At 41.9% G+C, this 19,463-nt stretch overlaps 1 long non-coding RNA gene across 1 annotated transcript; it reads right to left on the bottom strand.

Moving 5' to 3' along the window:
- Positions 1-2,011: 2,011 nt before the first annotated feature.
- Positions 2,012-9,180, bottom strand: LOC122698823. Its single transcript, XR_006342432.1, has 2 exons — positions 9,039-9,180; positions 2,012-4,187 (listed from the first exon to the last, which is right to left on the bottom strand). It is a non-coding gene; the product is annotated as an uncharacterized LOC122698823 (long non-coding RNA).
- Positions 9,181-19,463: the final 10,283 nt, after the last annotated feature.

Below are 19,463 nucleotides of genomic sequence, written 5' to 3' on the forward strand. Positions count from 1 at the left end.
CCACTGTTCTTCCTCCCTCTTCTCCACCTCTGGCCTTGTCTAGCACCAGCTCGCTGGCCAGGTGAGTGGTCAGAGCTAATGACTGAATGAACTCCTGCTCCTGTTCTTCTCCTCACCTTCAGGCATAACTCAGAGTGAGGGGGAGGGGGAGGGGTCTTTTTGGCCAATGTCTGTGGCCAATAGAGGACCCAGAGTCCTCGGATCCCTTGACTGAGTAGTTCTGTGGTCCCAGCTCTATTATGGCTCCTCCCTTCCCTCAACTCCCTCCAAATTTAATCCAATAGATTTGTAGACTTGTCAGTAGATGGCTCAAAACCTGCTCCTTCCTTCCGCCACCACTGCCATCAGCCTCGCCCAGTCCTAGACTCCTTCATCAGCCAGTTTCAGCGTCTTCCTTCACCTGATTCTCTTCTCTTCCTGTTCTCCACACACCAGCTGGAAGGATGTGCTGGTCGGATGACATCACTGCCCTTCTAAAGGTCTCCGATGTGAGGGTGGCTTCAGAATGTCTATTACAGGTTGTGTGCCATTTAGCTGGTTTTGTGGAAACAGCAATTAAAGAATGAGGGCAGGAAGGGTTGATGCGGATTACCAGGCATGGTTTGGGGGGGGGCGGTGTGCAAACCACTCTGAATAAAATCCACTCTATGCCGTGGCATTCAAGGGCTTGCATGGGATAGCCCTTTTCTTTCTTTCTGCCCTCAGGTGGTCCCATTGGTCCTCTGCTTGACAGTCTTTCCCACAAATCCAGGTAGCTCTAACCCTGTCCTGCCTTTCCCATAAGTCCTCCCCTCCACCTCTGCTTCAGCAGGACTGGCTCCTCCAAAGCCAGCATGTCACTTCATTGGAGTGGTCTTCTCTGGCCTTCCTGTCAGCCAGATCCCAGGGACTTCCCTAGTGGTCCAGTTCATTGGTGCGCCCGATGCGGGGGGCCCAGGTTCAATCTCTGGGCAGGGAACTAGAGCCCACATGCCACAACTAAGAGTCCTCATTGGAAGGACTGATGCTGAAGCTGAAGCTTCAATACTTTGGCCACCTGATGTGAAAAGCCGGCTCATTAGAATAGACCCTGATGCAGGAAAAGATTGAAGATGAAACAAAAAGAGGGCGATAGAGGATGAGATGATTGGATGGCATCAGTGGACATGAGTTTAGACTCAGTGGACATGAGTTTGAGCAAACTCTGAGAGATAGTGAAGGGCAGAGAAGTCTGGCATGCTGCAGTCCATGGAGTCACAAAGGAGACTTAGCGGCTATACAACAACTAATAGTTGTTATATTCAGCAACTTAAAAAAAAGATCCCACACGCGGTAACAAAGATTCTGCATGCTGCAACTGTTGTTCATCACTATTCCCCAGCGGCCAGCACACTGCTGGTCGTCATAGTCACCCCGAAAATATTTGGGAATGAATGAATGAAATTTACACTGGCTGACTCTATCATTTCTCTTCCAGGTAAAAGAATCATGTATAGCCAAATTAAGAAAGTAGCAATGATTAAAAGCAAATCTGGGCTCTGCACATGTAACCTCAATCATTCAGGTGCATAATCCATATTTTATCTGGAGTTGACCACATACATGTGTTATCAAAGGACAGCCTGCTGGTGGCTGAACCCAGAGAACAGGTATCAGGGGTTTAGGAAGGGATGTGTCAAGATATATCACCATCATATTTTAAGTACATCTAGAATCATGCAGTCTAGTGCAGTGTTTCTCAGCCTCCATACTATTGAAATTTGGGGCTGAACAGCCATTATTGTGAGGAGCTTTCATATGCTTTGTTGGACATTTAGTAGCATCCTTGGCTTCAATACACATTAGATGTCAATATTGCCCTATTATCAGTGGTAAACAACAAAAATGTCTCCAGAAATTGCTAAATGTCCCCAGGGAACAAAATCATCCCAGTTGAGAACCACCAGTCTAGAGGAACAGTTAGTCATCTTCAAGAGAATTGCCATCAAATCTTGGGTACCACACACACACAAAAAGAAACTAGAAGAGTAGATTGGTAGTAGGTTGCTTTTTATTCCTGGTGTGAGGACTAGCACAAAGTATTCAAAGGCTACAATGTGTAATCAATCTAGCTTCAGCTTCAGAGATAGACAAAAGATCCACTGGATGAAGCCTGAAGCTCACCAGAGATTTCCAAAAGAAGAAGGAGGTGAATTAAATATGACCAGATAAAATAATTCATGCAACAGAGGTAGAATTTAATTACGGGTGACTGCAGTCTATGAATGTGAATCCAAAATGTGCCAAAGGCACATCATGCAATGATGACTGAAATGAAGCTCATGGTAAATGACTGGCTTATAAACCAGGGCTTCCTGGATGGCACACGGGATGAGCAGCATCAGGCAGGGGCCGTCATCAATAGGCAAGTCCAGGTAGACAGTTCAGAAGCTGCCAACCTGATGGTGTCACTGGCCCGTGGTCCTGGGAGGAAAACGCTTTATAAATCATCTTGATGTCAATCCAAGCACTTAGAAAAGCAGAACTGAGGTTTCAGGTCTCAGGTCTGGAAGGATGTGGCACGTGTCGAGATAAATGGGGTAAAGGGAAATGACAGGAATGAGACAGAAGTGAAACATGCTATACTTACTTGAATAAACACCCCAAGTCTTACTGCAGAAATGCAAATTTTGACACAGAGAAGGCAGCAAAACAGTTAAGTAAATCAGCCTAGAAGGAACTAGGATGGAAAAATGATTACAGGACAGAGCCCGCCCAAGGAAAACAGGAAACATGCTGTGCTGGAGAGAGAGCAGAAAGCCTTTCTCAAACAGACAATTCTACAAGCAAGTGGGAACTTGAAAGGAGATACGGAGCCACCAGTCCTCACACAAACACGCAGTAACCACAGAACAGCTGCCTGATGCAGAGCCGAGTCTGTGAATATGTCTTTGAAATTATCAGTGGCAACAGCTGAATAGGACAGAAGCTGTGAAGGCTTCTTCTCTATTAAGAGAGGCTTTTAGAAAAGATGTGGGAGACCACATACTTCATGATTTCAACAGTGAGGGAAAAGTGTTTTGAAGCTCTAAGCCATAGCTTGAATGTAAGAATTGCTAAGAAAGTTATGTTTAATTACAAAGAAATCAGCAGAAATTTTCAGCAGGGAAACTGTCCTGCAAATCCGTGAGGTTAAACTGCAAAGGAAAATGTTAATGGCTGAAGCAGGCTATCCAAAGAATTCAAACACCTTTCCGGAAAGCATTCGATGTTGTCCCTTGTTTAAAAAAAAAAAAATCCTAATCTGCAAAAAATATATTCTGGCATTTACAAGGCAAGCTATTTTGACCACAAGGAGAAAAAGAAGCTCCCAAACCAATTTTGAAATCAACTATCGGATTACAGTCAATATTTTGGCATGGCAGGAAGAACACTGAGGCTCATTTGAAATACTGTGTGCAGCTTTGATAAGGACATAAATATGGAGAAGATGGAGCAGGAAGCAACCAAATGATAAAGAGACTCAAAGGAGACATTCTTTACATTAGCACGTATCTTGCAAAATCAGCAACTGCACAGCACTTGGTCAGCAAAGAAGGGGATTTATGAGAGAATTTCATTGAGATGTTAAGGGAAAATCTAAAGGGATTACCAATGATAATGCAACAGGGCTGCTTAACTTGAATGTAAGACCAGGGTCTGCAAATTCAGGTGAATAAAAAAAAAGAAATTAAAAATATTTTTCTTGTTTGTTTGTTGGGGGAGGGTTTGGGGTTTTTGAGGAGGGAAGAGGAGTCTTGAGGAATATTGAATGGGAAAGAGGAATTGTCAGAGCTGCGGAAAGGATAAAGAAAGAAGAGCATGAATTTTACAGCATCTTGTAAATGACAGTATAAACTAGAGAAACAAACATTTTTCTCCTTGAGTCCACCCTTAGTTTTAAACTTCCCCTCATGGACCTACCTCATCAGTGAATTTTGTATAATCCTGCTCCACAATATAGAAAGCAACTTGTTTAACTGTAATAGAGAATCTGGGTCACATAGCTCAGACCTCTCAATGTCCTTCCTGGCTTTTTGCTTCTGTTATTTCAAGTCCAAGTGCTCCACCAAGATTCAGCCCAAATTCCGTCTTCTCTGGAAAGCCTTGCTGGCGTCTTCATTGGAAGTAATTTCTTCCTGTTCTGAGCTCTTCCACCTCGGCTTTCACGTTCATTCGACGCTGTTTAACTGCCAGGAAGGGGAAGCAAACTCTATCATAAGAAATTTAAAAGAAGGATCAATATGCATGTTTTCTGCTTTTCCTTAATACCTCTCACTGTAATTTTTGGTAAAGAAGTTACTCCTTTGGTAAAAGAGTTAACTTTAAAATGAGTTATAGATCGGTTGATGAAGTACACACAGCATCTCATAATAAACTCATTGCATCTTATTATCCTAGGAGAGTTGTGCAGTGGGGTTCTGTTGTGGTAACAATAATAGCTACTGCTTCCTGTCCCATTACTATATACTTGGCATAAGTTATGTCAAGAGCAAAGGAAAAAATGAAAGAACTAAAAGGTGAGTATGTAATTTTGAGTGATGAAAAGAAGCAGGAACAGATTAAAATTAGAGAATTGAGGTCTAATCTTATTAAGGTTTTAAAATGGAAGAGACCAATTTTCTTAGAAAAGAAAGGACTTTTAAATGCTAATATATGGTTATATTTATGCTACATTATTTCATTATGCTTTCATTAAGTGATCATACTATACAATAGATGAGTGTGTGTGTGTGTGTGTGTGTGTAAATGCATTTTTTAAAGTTCTAGAGTGACAGACACCTGTTAATAATTGTATTTTCCTCTAGGGAATGAAGTAACTAAGTAATTGAGTAAACCTGAACAAGATCTTATTTATGTCACCCCATTCAGAATGGGGTGTGAAAAGAGAAAGAGAGGAGATGTTTAAGGACGTTTGACTTGACTCTATTTGTGGATTATTTTTATATTCATATTCATGAATATGAATATGCATATTCATGTGTGTATCAGCCAGAGTCTCAGTCACAAGAAATAAATCACCCCAATTATCCTAACAGTGGGCATTTCATATAAAGAATTTAAACTCGGCATTAAAGAATGGAAAAAGTAAAAGGGGAACCCTGAAATATCACAGGAGAAATAGCTGTACAAAGCAGCCAGCACCTAGGGCTGGGGAACAGAGAGGAGGTTGGGATTGTTAGGTTTTAGGAGTTTGGAAGGGAGTTTAGCTGGTGCTACGGCCTCAGGACCGCAGAGGACAGAGTCAGATCTCTGACAAGTGGGTATCTGCAAAGACTGGGATAAGTGCAAACTGGAATCAGCAACCTCGGGGGAGGGGTTCCGGCGAAGGGCCCCTGCTGGGCAACACCCGCAGGAACAGGAGGGAAACAGGAAGCAGCTAGTTCTTCCTCTTCCTTCCATCTTTCTGTCTCCCTTTGGCGCCCCCTCATGGAGACAAGTGGCTGAGGTTCTTTCTCAGTCTCAGGGCATGTGCCTAGCTTATTAATGAACCTATTTACAGTTTATCGATTAAGCTGTGCTGCAAACTCTGATCCTGGGGGATGAAATAAACAATTCAGCTCTATCATAATCATAGGAGTCAGAAATGGCCTCAAAGAGGTTATAAATGTTCCCTCTGCTTACACAAAACCAGTTTCCTTGGAGAGGAACATTAGTTTGGTAGAGCACACACTGCTAGGAGCCAACATTTTTTAAATTCTCTTTTTGGCTCTGCTACTGAGTGGGCAGTCTTATGTAAACCACATAATCTCTTTAAAAATAACAATAATAAAAATTAATTCCTGAATGGTGCTCACCATGTGTCAGGCACTGTTTTATGTATATTAATTAATTTAATCCTTGCAACAGTTCTATGAGAGAAGGGACTTTAGCTACTTCACCCAAGGTCACAAAATAGTGAGGAAAAGGCCAGAGATTGAACCCAGCAGCCTGATACACAAATTTTCTCTTTATCACCAAGCATCACTGTCTCTCAAACATTTATATTACACGCCAGACACCATTCTACATTATTAAAATAGAGAAAAACCGTCTGAAGTAAGGACTGTCACCCTCAACTTACATATGAGAATAATGAATCCAGGGGGCTCTCTGGCCTCCATTTCTCTGTCTGTCATATGGGTAGGTTGGATCAGCTGACATTGATCCCAGTTTCTGCAGACACTGGGATTCTATAATTAAACAGCTCAAGGGTTCTGGCTAAAACCCAACTAGAAAAACTCATTTTACACATTTGCAGACCCCCTGATCTCACAAGTTTGATAATAGCCCACTCACTGTACAGAAGTACAAAAATTGCCAACTCAACACAGGTTATTATTCTCCATCATCTATTCTCTAAGAATTAGATGGGCAATAAAAGGAAGGGAATCAAAAATCATTTAGGGTAACACATTTCTTGCTTTCAGCAATTAGCTCCAAGATCATATCCACATCTAACTGTGTTATATTGGGAAAGGGATGACACACACTTTTTATTACTTCTCTTTTCCTCATTTTTTAATATTCTGTTTGACTTTTAGACTTTCAGTCTACCACAAGCCTTTGAGAAAGGTTAGTATTTTCACAGCGGAAAGGTTCAGAACCCAGGGAAGCTTGCCTGAGGACACCCACCTGATAAGAACTGAACTGGGATTTGAACTTGTGATGAGTTTTACCTAAAGTGACAGTATCAGGACTGTTAAGACTAAAATTGACCTTGTCTTCAAAAATCCTATTTTTTTTTTAAATAAAAACTCTCCTGTCAGTGTATATAACCTTGTAACTCTTGACAAGCCAAGGGATGGACATTGATAAACTCCCAGCTGAGTCAGCTGAGTGACCTGACTTCAGTGAATCCCTGTCAGCATCACCGTAGCAAGTCACAGACCAGCCACGTACCATGCTGACACCATCCAGGGTCCACAGGCATCTATTGTCCCTAGGAACTTCACACCACTCTACAGAGCCTGGTATGTAGAATATGGCAAAATCTTTAAGAACCTCAGGAATTCAGTGATTTTTATAAGGGCAGATACCTATCTTCTTAGAAATGTTCCTATGAAAAAAGTTGTGCATGTGGGCAAAATCAAGCCCCCTCTGCTCACCAACCCTTGATTGGTGCCACTTTTATCATTAAAAAAAAAAAAAATTCCTAATAGTCTTTTGGACCCTAATCTTCTGGGAAATGAGGGTTGCCTGCCATAACAAGAGGTCTGCCTCAGAGAGAGATTTGATTCCTCATTTGAACATTTGTAGAAACCCCTAAAATAGTTTAGATAGAAATGAAAAGGATGGGAGGAGAGACAACCTCCAAGAGGGATGGTCCTGGAATGCAGGTTCCATGTGATTTACTCCAAGAGTAATTAAGCAATAAGAGGATGGAGCGCTTGCTCCTGATTCTCACCTTCCCTCCCCAGATGGGGCAGAAGTCCTCCGGGAATCCTCTCCTCCCGGTTACAGCACACTTCCCACAGCTGGTGCCCCAGGGCTGCCTCCAAACTCAAGATGAATGACTGCATTCAACCATCAAGGTCAACAGCCAACTGAATCCAACGCTACTGGAAGGAGGTTGGGAGGCTTTGGCATTTTGTTACCTGGGGTTCAAATCCCAGGTCCTCCACTGACTGTGCAAATCTATGCATGTAACTTTGAGCCTGTTTCTTCATTTGACAAATCAGGGCAATAATACCCATTTCATTGGCTGGTGCGTCAGTTTTCAAAGGCTTTCATAACAAGTACCACAAACTAGGGGGCTCAGAATAACAGACACTTTTTCTGTCATAGTTCTGGAGGCCAGGAGACTGAAATCAAGATATCAAGGAGGCTAAGTTCTCTCTGAAGAGTCTAGGGAAGAATCCTTCCTTGCCTCAGCCCCTGACATTTCTTGGTGATGGCAGGATCACTGCAACCCCTGCCATCTCTTCACATCTCTCTGTGTCTCTGTTCTCCCCTCTTCTTATAAGGACATGAGTCATTAGATTTAGGGTCATGGCTAACCTGGGATGATCTCATCTTGATCCTTAACTAATTACATCTGCAGAAGACCCTATTACCAAATAAGACCAAATTCTGAAGGCCAGATGGACATAAATTCTTGTGGGGGCACTACCAACCCATGATAACTGTTTAGGGGATTGAATGAGAAGGGTGCAGTTAAAGCGCCTCGTTTAATACCTGCATGTTATAGGTCTTTAATAAATACAGGGATGATTTTTATTTTTTGTTATTACTGCTGCAGCTGGTCTCATCATTGCCTTCTGGGCAATAATGGAAAAGGGTTGATTTGGGAATGAAAGGACAGGTCTGAGGAGTGGCAAGGAAAGGGGCAGCGGAGAAAAAGCAGGAGGTTTGGAAAACGGGAGGAGAAAGTGCTGAGCGGACACTCATGACCTAATTTGCTCCAGTGCCCACACGGGCTTCCCCTGAGGCTCAGCTGGTAAAGCATCCGCCCGCAATGCGGGAGACGTGGGTTCGATCCCTGGCTTGGGAAGATCCCCTGGAGGAGGCAAAGGCTACCCACTCCAGTATTCTAGCCTGGAAAATTCTATGGTCTCTATAGTCCATGGGGTTGCAAAGAATCAGACACAACTGAGCTACTTTCACTCACTCACTCTGGATACACTGGGCGTGAAGTAGGAAAACTGGACATCTGAGCCCGACCCAGCCTGGCCATCTCCCCGTTGTGGTCTCACTGCCCTGAGGGAAAAGAAACTGAAGAATCTGGGGAAAAAATTCTCTACATGCTCACTTCTTCCTCTCCTGGTACAGATGCCTGCTTGTTCAGACATGTCTGACTCTTGTGAACCCATGGACTATAGCCCACCAGGCTCCTCTGTCCATGGAATTTTCTAGGCAAGAATACTGGAGCAGGTTTGCCATTTCCTACTCCAGGGGAATCTTCCTGACCCAAGGAACGAACCCTCATCTCCTGTGTCTCCTGCATTGCCAGGCAGATTATTCTTTACCACTGAGCCACCTGGGAAGCCCCTCTGGTACAGGTACTTCAGAATTTTTCATATGGGTGTAGGAGAAGAATTGACTCTGGAAGCAAGACTCACCGAGCGTAGAGGCCTCCTCCCTGAAAAGTAAGTGGATCTCAGTGCTGAGTGTGGGGAGAAACTTCTGTTATTTCAGAAGATTCCTGAGCCCTGGAAATGAGCCAAGCGTAACAACACACGAAGTCAAAGGCAGCTGGAGAAGCTCGGCCTCTTCCGCCCCAAGGCCAGAATGACAGGCATCCCGGATGCTCTAAAATTTATCAGTGCCATTCTGAAGACACCAAAGTTTCACCCTGATATAAATTATACACCACCAAGCACTGTAGCTTGGGTCAGATTCCTGGGTCAGGAAGATTCCCTGGAGAAGGAAATGGCAATCCACTCCAGTATTCTTGCCTGGAGAATCCCATGAACAGAGGAGCTTGGCGGGCTACAGTCCATGGGGTTGCAAGAGTTGGACACGACTGAGCGATAAACCACCACCAAACACTGTAGCTAACAGTTTTGCTAGAACTGTGGTACATGTTTATGTCACTGGAAGAGATCGAAGTGCAAGAGGTGAGTCATGACCAAAAAATTATTTAAGCCTAAAGACTCTCTTGAAGACTAACTCCTTTCCTCCAGAGAAAGCCTTGTAGACTGTCAGCCAGGTGTCTGCTTTTTTGTAGCATGAACACTTTGACGGTCTGAGTCCATGGGCTACTTCTCAGAATAACATTTTAAATAAAATAATAAAAAAGGACAAAGCAAACAATGAAATCAAAAGACAGTTATTAAAACACCAACCCAAACAACCAATTTATGATATGTGCTTTTTTTCTCAATGCATTAATCACAAGTTCTAGGAACAGGTCTTATAGCTACTGTAATTTTTTGAAGTTAGGGGGAATTTAACCAATATTTCAAGATCTCTGCAGCAACTGTAGAGAGTTTGACAAATTTCAGTGGTTTAGTGTCTATGTTCATAATTGAAGAAATGCTAACTTTCAGTTGGGGTTAAGTGGAAATATACACATAGTTTTTTTTTTTTTTTTTTTTCTTATCCAAGTTCACAAAATTCTCTTCCTAGGAGTCGGTGGACCCCATATTTCGAACCTCTATTCTGAGCAAACTTCAAAGGTACCCAAATTGTGGTGGGACTCTGCCAGCAAGCGCAGGCGCCAATTCAGTTACGTTAGCAAAGGAGGCCCCCTGCTGGCCAAAACGCGGCGGCCATCCATCCGAAAACTCAGTTGGCAGTGTTCGAAAACAATAGGTCAGGCAATTAATTCACTGACTCACATTAAGAAATGGAGCGCGGAAGGCTCCTTGTCAGCCAGGCCCTGGGGTATCTAATCAGTACAGATTTAAAAGTCCCATCTGGCTTAATGGGAAAGTGCTGAGGTTTATGCTGTTGGTCATTAGCAGAGGTGGAGATGCCAGCCTGGACCGCTGTTTCTAAGGCTGCGTCTTTCTCCTCTCCCGGTCAAGAACAAACTCTGCAGATTGCTTAAAGGCTAGATTTCCCCCGGGGCTTGTCTGACCAGGGTACTTAAAGCCTGGTTTCAGTGCTTGGAGCCAAGGGCAAAGGAAGGAGAGGAGATATGAATGCAGGACTTAGGATGTGCCAGAAACCAGGATAAGAATTTTCACGTGTGCTATTACTGTCAATTCCTAAAGCAATCCTGCATGAAGTTACTATTATTATTTACAGAGTCTTGGAGAGCTGTCACTTGCTCATGGTCACTCTGAATGAATGGCTGGGTGGGTTTGGGGGGATGGGTAGCCAGTCTGACGCCCAGTTTTTGCAATCTGAGGCAAGGAGAGTCCGGCCCCGGGCACCCACCACAGTTAGCACAGGGTTCTGGATCCAGGTGTCAGGTTTGAGCCCTGGGCTTCACACTAACAGCATGAACTTAGACAAGTTTATCAATCATCTGTGCCTCGTTTTCCCTATCTGGGAAAGAAGGATAGTAACAGTACCTATTACAAGAGTTGTTGTAAAGATCAAAGGTAAAACCCATAGAACAGTGCCCAATATCTGTAGATATTCAATAAATGACAGATGTTATTACTTCGAGAAAATGTTGCTTTCTGAACACTAACGCAACAACACAGCCAGCAACCTAAACCATCGTTCCTCAATTAAAGGCAATTTTGTTCCCCAGGGAAGTTTTGGCCAAGTCTAGAGACATTTTTGGTTCTCACAACTAGGGACCATCTAATGGGTAGAGGCTGGCAATATTGTTAAACATCCTACAATGCACAGGTCCCTCAACAAAAAATCAAGTGGCTTTAAATGTTAATATTGTCAAGACTGAAAAACTCTGCCCTATTCTGAACACCAGTGAGGTGAAAAATAGTTTGTCAGATAGAATGGGGTATTAGGTGGAAACTGCAAACCCCATCCTAATGGAGGAGGGCCAGGCAATAACCAAGTACATAAACAAGAAACTCTTAGATGACCATAAATGCTGTGATAGAAGTAAACAGTGGCAGAGAGTGATGGGGTTGAGCTCCTTAAAGTGGATGAGAAGAATGTTTTCTTAGAGGAGGTGGCATTTAAACTGGACTTGAATGACAGGAAGTGACCAGACAGCGAAGATCTAAGCAAAGAGCCTGGCTGGCAAAGGGACAGTCCCTGCAAAGGTATCAGGGCAGCGACGTGATGTGACTGAGGCCAGAAAGAATGGGCAGTTAGAGAGTAGTGGTGGGGAGGGAGGTCGAGAGTCAAAGAAAATTCCAGGAAGAGACCACAGGTGATTTCCTTTGGACAGTCTTACTTCCTGATATGCTTACTCCCTAGGAAAACATATTGCCTCAAAGTACGTGACAGTAACTAAAATATGTGATTTGCTATGTGATATACATTTTAAGTTGGTTTTTAAACTGTTGTTCTTTCTTTTAGGAAGCAGTAACGGGGAGTCTCTTCCTTAGCAACAAAGTAGTTAACAAGGTCAGTTATTGGATTTGGTTACTTCCGGTTTGAGATAAACCATGTTGCCTCTTCCTGTTCTCTGTTGCAGGGGGCTTGTTCAGATGCAGTAAGAGGAAGTTTCGGAGGAGGGAGGCCAGGACACAGTTCCATTCTACTCCTTTGGAGCCTGTCAGTGGCCCGGAGTAGAATGCAATACTGCAAAGCGTAGTTTGAGAATCAATAAGGCCAGGAGAGGAGGCAGGGAGAAGGGCTAGGCATCTTGCCAGCCTTGTCCATAGCTCTTCTGCCCACCCAACATCAGAGGCTAAGGAAAGGCCTGTAAAAGGAGTCAATTATCTAATTTTTCCTCTGTGTCTGGTGGATTTCTCATATATTGCTGAGCCACAGTTGTAGTTTATTAAGCAAGTAAAGGAAGTAAATTTTGATAGAATGTCTAATAGACTGATTGGTTTATCAAAAGGAAGGGGGAGGAGTAGGCAGGAGGAGGTTTTTATTTTTGAAGATGGGATAAACTATACCGGGATCCTCAGGGCAGGAATGTGTGTGTTTGGTGTAAATAGCAGGGATTGAGCCCCCTGAGGTCTGGACTTATTGTTTGAAGCATCCTTAAACAGCTCTGGACTCACAAGTCTTCTCCTGTGCTCTGTTACATTTAGTTTCAAAACTTGCTGGCCATGTTTAGGACTTTTTACCAGACCCATTAGAAAACACATGGGCTCTTACAGATGGTTCTCAGTGAAGCTGGCAAAGCAAGCCAGTCGGCTAATTACCAGAGTCAGCACTGGTTTACGACTCAAGTAACCCAATTCGGACAAATTGCTGATTGTCTTTTCCTCTTCCTTAATCTTAGGACCCCTAGTTTTATTCAGGGCAATAAATGATACCCAGCTAAAAGACTATGTATTTCCCAGAAGCCATATGACTTCTGTATGGCCATATGACTAACTCCTAGCCAATGAAATGAAGTGGCAGTGTTTTGTGTAACCTCTTGGAAAGCATCTTAAAAGACAGGTAATGTATACACTTTGCTCATTCTTTCCCCCCATTCTGCCACCTGGAATTTGGAAATGATGGTTGGAGCTCTACCAGCCATTGTGTGCTATGAGGACAGAGTCATACTCTAAGGAAGGTGTGGTGACTAGAAAGAGTCTAGATCTCCAAGGACTTTGTGGGGTTGGCATACTAGCCCAAAATATCTTGTCTCTGGACTTCTGTTATGTGTAAGAGAAAGCTGTTTCTATATTACTTTTTATATGACTTTAAAGTTTTCATTTAATGCAGTCAGAATTAATCCTAAATGGCCCACCAATATTTGCATAATGTACCCACATTGTGAGACTGAATGAACAAGATTAATACTTTCATAAAGTTGTATTTTATCTAAGCTTCTTAAAATTATCAGTTTGAAACAATAAGCAATTTATAATGAGATTGACATTATATAAAGTCTTAGCTGACTAATTTTGACTTAGTCTAAGGGGTATTTTAATGCACCTTGGCAGATCTAATCAAATGAAGAGAGTGGAATTCGGGTTTTGGTGGCTTTTTTTCACTTAAAACTGGTCTAAGACAGCTGAAATCATTGGTGAACAGTAACAGAGAGAGTACCTCACCTTATGGGCCCTATAGCAGCGTATCACTGATTCTGTTTGTTTCATCAAAACATCTGGGATGTCTCTCTATCTCTTGAGCCTGCTGATCTCTCTGATGTAACAGTGTCTGCTGATGGCTTTACAGTAGCCCTCCCTAGGGCTGAAACAAGAGTAGTTCCTCAAAGCCAACTGCCTGTCACCAAATACTTCTCTCACTCTGCCTTCCAGCCACGTGATAAGAGTTGTACTTCCTCGCTCTCTGTGGCTGAGTATGTCTGAGTTCTGGCCAGTGAACTGTATCACTTCCAAGTTTGGCATATATTGCTCATGTGAGACCCTTCACAGTTGTATTTTTCACTTGCCATAGTATCAGGCAGTGGCTGCCCATCAGCTGTGTCCAGGAGGGCAGGTAATGCCAACCGCTGAGCAGCGTCCCTAAGTGTCTCTTGTTGGACATGTAGTTTGAACAAGAAATATACCCTTTTTTGTTTCAATCCACTGAGATCTGAAGATTGTTTCTGCAGCATAATCTATATTCTGATTAATGCATTATACCATCCAGGAAAAGAGTCTGAGAAGGGCAGTAATCACAGAGGAACTGAATGATATTATCTATGGTTCCAGCCATCAGAGAAGACATGTGAACAACAGTTCCCTCTGAGGTGACTCATCCTTTTAACATCAACAGGTTCAAAAAACTTTTTTGTTGAGAAGTTGCCTTAACATATATAGCTACAAAAATCTATCAAAACCAAGCAATCCCAAAGAAAGGCAATGCCAAAGAATGCTCAAACTACTGCACAATTGCACTCATCTCACACGCTAGTAAAGTAATGCTCAAAATTCTCCAAGCCAGGCATCAACAGTACATGAACCATGAACTTCCAGAGGTTCAAGCTGGTTTTAGAAAAGGCAGAGGAACCAGAGATCAAATTGCCAACATTTGCTGGATCGTCGAAAAAGCAAGAGAGTTCCAGAAAAATATCTATTTCTGCTTTATTGACTCTGCCAAAGCTTTTGACTGTGTGGATCACAACAAACTGTGGAAAATTCTGAAAGAGATGGGAATAACAGACCACCTGACCTGCCTCCTGAGAAACCTATATGCAGGTCAGGAAGCAACAGTTAGAACTGGACATGGAACAACAGACTGGTTCCAAATACGAAAAGGAGTACGTCAAGGCTGTATATTGTCACCCTGCTTATTTAACTTATATGCAGAGTACATCATGAGAAATGCTGGACTGGATGAAGCACAAGCTGGAATCAAGATTGCCGGGAGAAATTTCAATAACCTCAGATATGCAGATGACACCATCCTTATGGCAGAAAGTGAAGAGGAACTAAAAAGCCTCTTGATGAAAGTGAAAGAGGAGAGTGAAAAAGTTGGCCTAAAGCTCAACATTCAGAAAAATAAGATCATGGCATCTGGTCCTATCACTTCATGGCAAATAGATGGGGAAACAGTGGCTGACTTTATTTTGGGGGGCTCCAAAATCACTGCAGATGGTGACTGCAGCCATGAAATTAAAAGACGCTTACTCCTTGGAAGGAAAGTTATGACCAACCTAGACGGCATATTAAAAAGCAGAGACTTTACTTTGCCAACAAAGGTCTGTCTAGTCAAGGCTCTGGTTTTTCCAGTAGTCATGTGTGGATGTGAGAGTTGGACTATAAAGAAAGCTGAGCGCCAAAGAATTGATGCTTTTGAACTGTGTTGTTGGAGAAGACTCGTGAGCGTACCTTGGACTGCAAGGAGGTCCAGCCAGTCCATTCTAAAGGAGATCAGTCCTGGGTGTTCATTGGAAGGGCTGATGTTGAAGCTGAAAGTCCAATACTTTGGCCACCTAATGCAAAGAGCTGGCTCATTTGAAAAGACCCTGATGCTGGGAAAGGTTGAAGGCAGGAGGAGAAGGAGATGACAGAGGATGAGATGGTTGGATGGCATCACCGACTCAATGGACATGAGTTTGGGTGGACTCAGGGAGTTGGTGATGGACAGGGAGGCCTGGCGTGCTGTGGTCCATGGAGTTGAAAAAGAGTTGGACACAACTGATGACTGAACTGAACTGAAACTAAGCAATTCTATTTTTCAGTGACTTCCGGCCCTATCAAACTTACTGCAAGTTCTGCATTTACATTCCCCACACAACTGGCTCCACCGTGTGGTGTTCAGAAGAAATAACATTTATTATACGACTGTAAAAGCAAGGTCACATATCTAATAACACCATATACGCCTTGAGTGGGGACTGCACATGATAAAAAAAATTACATCCAGCTTACTAGGCCATTAAATCAAAAGTAAGAGGGAAAATGTTTCTGTCATGTGAACCAGAAAGTGCAGCAGTAGGGAGTGAGGCTTGATCATTTGTTATTCAATTATTAAATAATATTTACTGAGCTCTACTATGTACCATAATTTATTATGGGCTCCGGGGATATAGCGGTGGACAAGATAGAAGTTACTGCCTTAGTTGGAAAGGCAGACAATGTAAAAAGTCAACAAAGTAATATTTATTACAATGTTGGATGTGGTAAGTGCTATAAACAAAAATAAATCTGAGTTAGGGCATAAAAAGTGATGCTGAGGGGTTCTTTTAAATAAGGTTGACAGAAATAAAGACAAACAATTCACATTTAGCTCTCCCAAAGTTCATTTAGATTAGTCCAGTCACTCAGTCATGTCCAACTCTTTGGGACCCCATGGACTGCAGCACGCTAGGCCTCCCTGTCGATCACCAACTCCCAGAGTTTACTCAAACTCATGTCCATTGAGTCAGTGATGCCATACAACTATCTCATCCTCTGTCGTCCCCTTCTCTATCAGCCTTCAACCTTTCCCAGCATCAGGGTCTTTTCCAATGAGTCAGTTCTTCACATCATGTGCCCGCAGTATTGGGGTTTCATCTTTAGCATCAGTCCTTCCAATGAATATTCAGGACTGATTTCCTTTAGGATGGACTGGTTGGATCTCCTTGCAGTCTAAGTGACTCTCAAGAGTCTTTTCCGACACCACAGTTCAAAAGCATTAATTCTTTGGTGCTCAGCTTTCTTTGTAGCCCAACTCACATCCATACATGACCACTGGAAAAACCATAGCTTTGACTAGACAGACCTTTGCTGGCAAAGGAATGTCTCTGCTTTTTAATTTAATATGCTGTTTAGGTTGGTCACAGCTTTTCTTCCAAGGAGCAATCATCTTTTAATTTCATGGCTGCAGTTACCATCTGCAGTGATTTCAGAGCCCCCACAAATAAAGTCTCTCACTGTTTTCATTGTTTCCCCAACTATTTGCCATGAAGTGATGGGACCAGATGCCATGATCTTAGTTTTCTGAATGTTAAGCTTTAAGCCAACTTTTCCACTCTCCTCTTTCACTTTCATCAAGAGGCTCTTTAGTTCTTTGCTTTCTGCTATAAGGATGGTGTTATCTGCATATCTGAGGTTATTGATATTTCTCCTGGCAATCTTGATTCCAGCTTGTGCTTCCGCCAGCCCAGCGTTTCTCATGATATACTCTGCATATAAGTTAAATAAGCAGGGTGACAATACACAGCCTTGACGTACTCCTTTTCCTATTTGGAACCAGTCTGTTGTTCCATGTCCAGTTCTAACTGTTGCTTCCTGACCTGCATATAGGTTTCTCAGGAGGCAGGTCAGGTGGTCTGTTATTCCCATCTCTTTCAGAATTTTCCACAGTTTGTTGTGATCCACACAGTCAAAAGCTTTGGCATAGTCAATAAAGCAGAAATAGATATTTTTCTGGAACTCTCTTGCTTTTTCGACGATCCAGCAAATGTTGGCAATTTGATCTCTGGTTCCTCTGCCTTTTCTAAAACCAGCTTGAACCTCTGAAGTTCACAGTTCACTGTGGAAGCCTGGCTTGGAGAATTTTGAGCATTACTTTGCTAGTGTGTGAGATGAGTGCAATTGTGCAGTAGTGTGAATATTCTTTGGCATTGCCTTTCTTTGGGATTGGAATGAAAACTAACCTTTTCCAGTCCTGTGGCCACTGCTGAGTTTTCCAATATATACATTATATATGTGTTACATTATGAAGTACAACCACTTATAATATATGTGATCACTTATAGACATAAGAATCTAATTAAGTCTTTAGCCCTAATTCCAAGTTATAGAAATGACACTATAATAAATTAATCAAACACATTCAGGATATGGCATATGGTCTATGTCTACTATCCTAGACTCCTCAAAATTGGAATGTCATAAAAAGGATGGAGGATTTCCTAAAAATTTTAGAGACTTAAAAGACATAATAACCAAACACAATGTGTGAATCTTGATTAAATCTCAGTTCAAAAAGATAATTTTAAGACAACTGGTAGAATTTTAAATTTTGTTTTAAATATTGGATGATATGGAATTATTGCTAATGGTCTTATTTAGTGGGGAATGCATGTTGAAATATTTAGGATAAAGTATTTGAAGTTTGAAACTTACTTTCAAGTGGTTTATATAAAAACTGTGTATATGTGTGTGTAATAGAGAGAAAAGGAAAAAGAGATGACAAAATGTTAATGTTTGATGAATCTAAGGCAGAAATATACAGTTGTGTATCATAAACTCCTAGAGAAATCATGGGGGTAATCTCCTTGACAGTGGTCTTGGGAAAGATTTTTTGGATTTGACAAAGCAAACATTAAGTGGGAGTACAACAAACTAAAATGCTTCCGCACAGTAAAGGAAACAATCACCAAAATGCAACTTGTGGAACAGGGGAAAATGTTTGTCAACCACACATCTGACGGGGATTAATACTCAAAATATACAGAGTCCATACAGCTCAACAACAACAAAACAAACCCAAATAACTCAACTTAAAACTGGGCAAAGGATCTGAACAGACATTTTTTCAAGAAAAGACACATAAATGGCCAACACATACTAGAAAAAGTGCTCAACATCACTAATCATCAGGTAAACTCAAAAATAAAAGCCTAACACCTGTGAGGATGTTTATCATCAGAAAGTCAAAAGGTAAACAAATTGGCAAGGATGTGAAGAAAAGAGAACTCTTGTGCACTGCTGATGGGGATGTAACCTGGTACAGCCATTATGGAGAACAGAAGAGAGGCTCCTCAAGAAATTGAAAATAGAACTAACATATGATGGAGCAATCCACCTCTTGACACATAGATCCAAGGAAGATGAAAATGAAATCATTATTCAAAATGGTATCTGTACTTCCATGTTCATTGCAGCATTATTCAACAGTAATCAAGATGTGGAAACAAATTAAATGTCTGTTAACAGATGAAGATATAGTGTATATATATATGTGTGTGTGTAGTATATTTATATAATGGAATATTGTTCAGCCTTAGAAAAGAAGGAAATCCTGTCATGTGCTACAACCTGAATGAATATTATGCTATGTGAAATAAGCCAAAGAAAGACAAAAACTTCCTGGTATCAGTGACATGTAGAATTCCATCACGCCCACCCTGCTCCCCACCCGCAAACAAGAAACACATTGAACTCACCGGGAACAACTAGATTGTAGCATCTATAAGGATAAAAGCTAGTGAGATCAAGACAAAAACCTTAGAATCCCTATTGTACAACCTTAAATGACCAAAATCTTTTGATTAAACAACCCAACACAATAGGGATAAATCAGCTATATTCAATAACACCACTAGGAAAATTTACTGGAATAGCAGATCTGCGAATTTACTTCATCTGTATCTAACATAATTTGTAACAAAAAATTTAAAGATCGCTGAGACCAAAAGTGACCCAGTGCATCCAGCCTTCCAAACATCTCCAAGAAGCCAAACACACAAGTAAAGCAATGTTGCATCAACTTGGCTTTCAGCTAAATATCCCCAACTGACTTTAGTCAACACTACATGGAGCAGACAAACCAAGTCAAACTCTGCCCAAATGTATGGGTAAAGTAAGTAACTGTTGTTATTTTTAAATTTTGGGTTTGTTAAATGGTAATAA

This window comes from Cervus elaphus, chromosome 8, assembly GCF_910594005.1.
Source record: "Cervus elaphus chromosome 8, mCerEla1.1, whole genome shotgun sequence".
Lineage (NCBI taxonomy): Eukaryota > Metazoa > Chordata > Mammalia > Artiodactyla > Cervidae > Cervus > Cervus elaphus.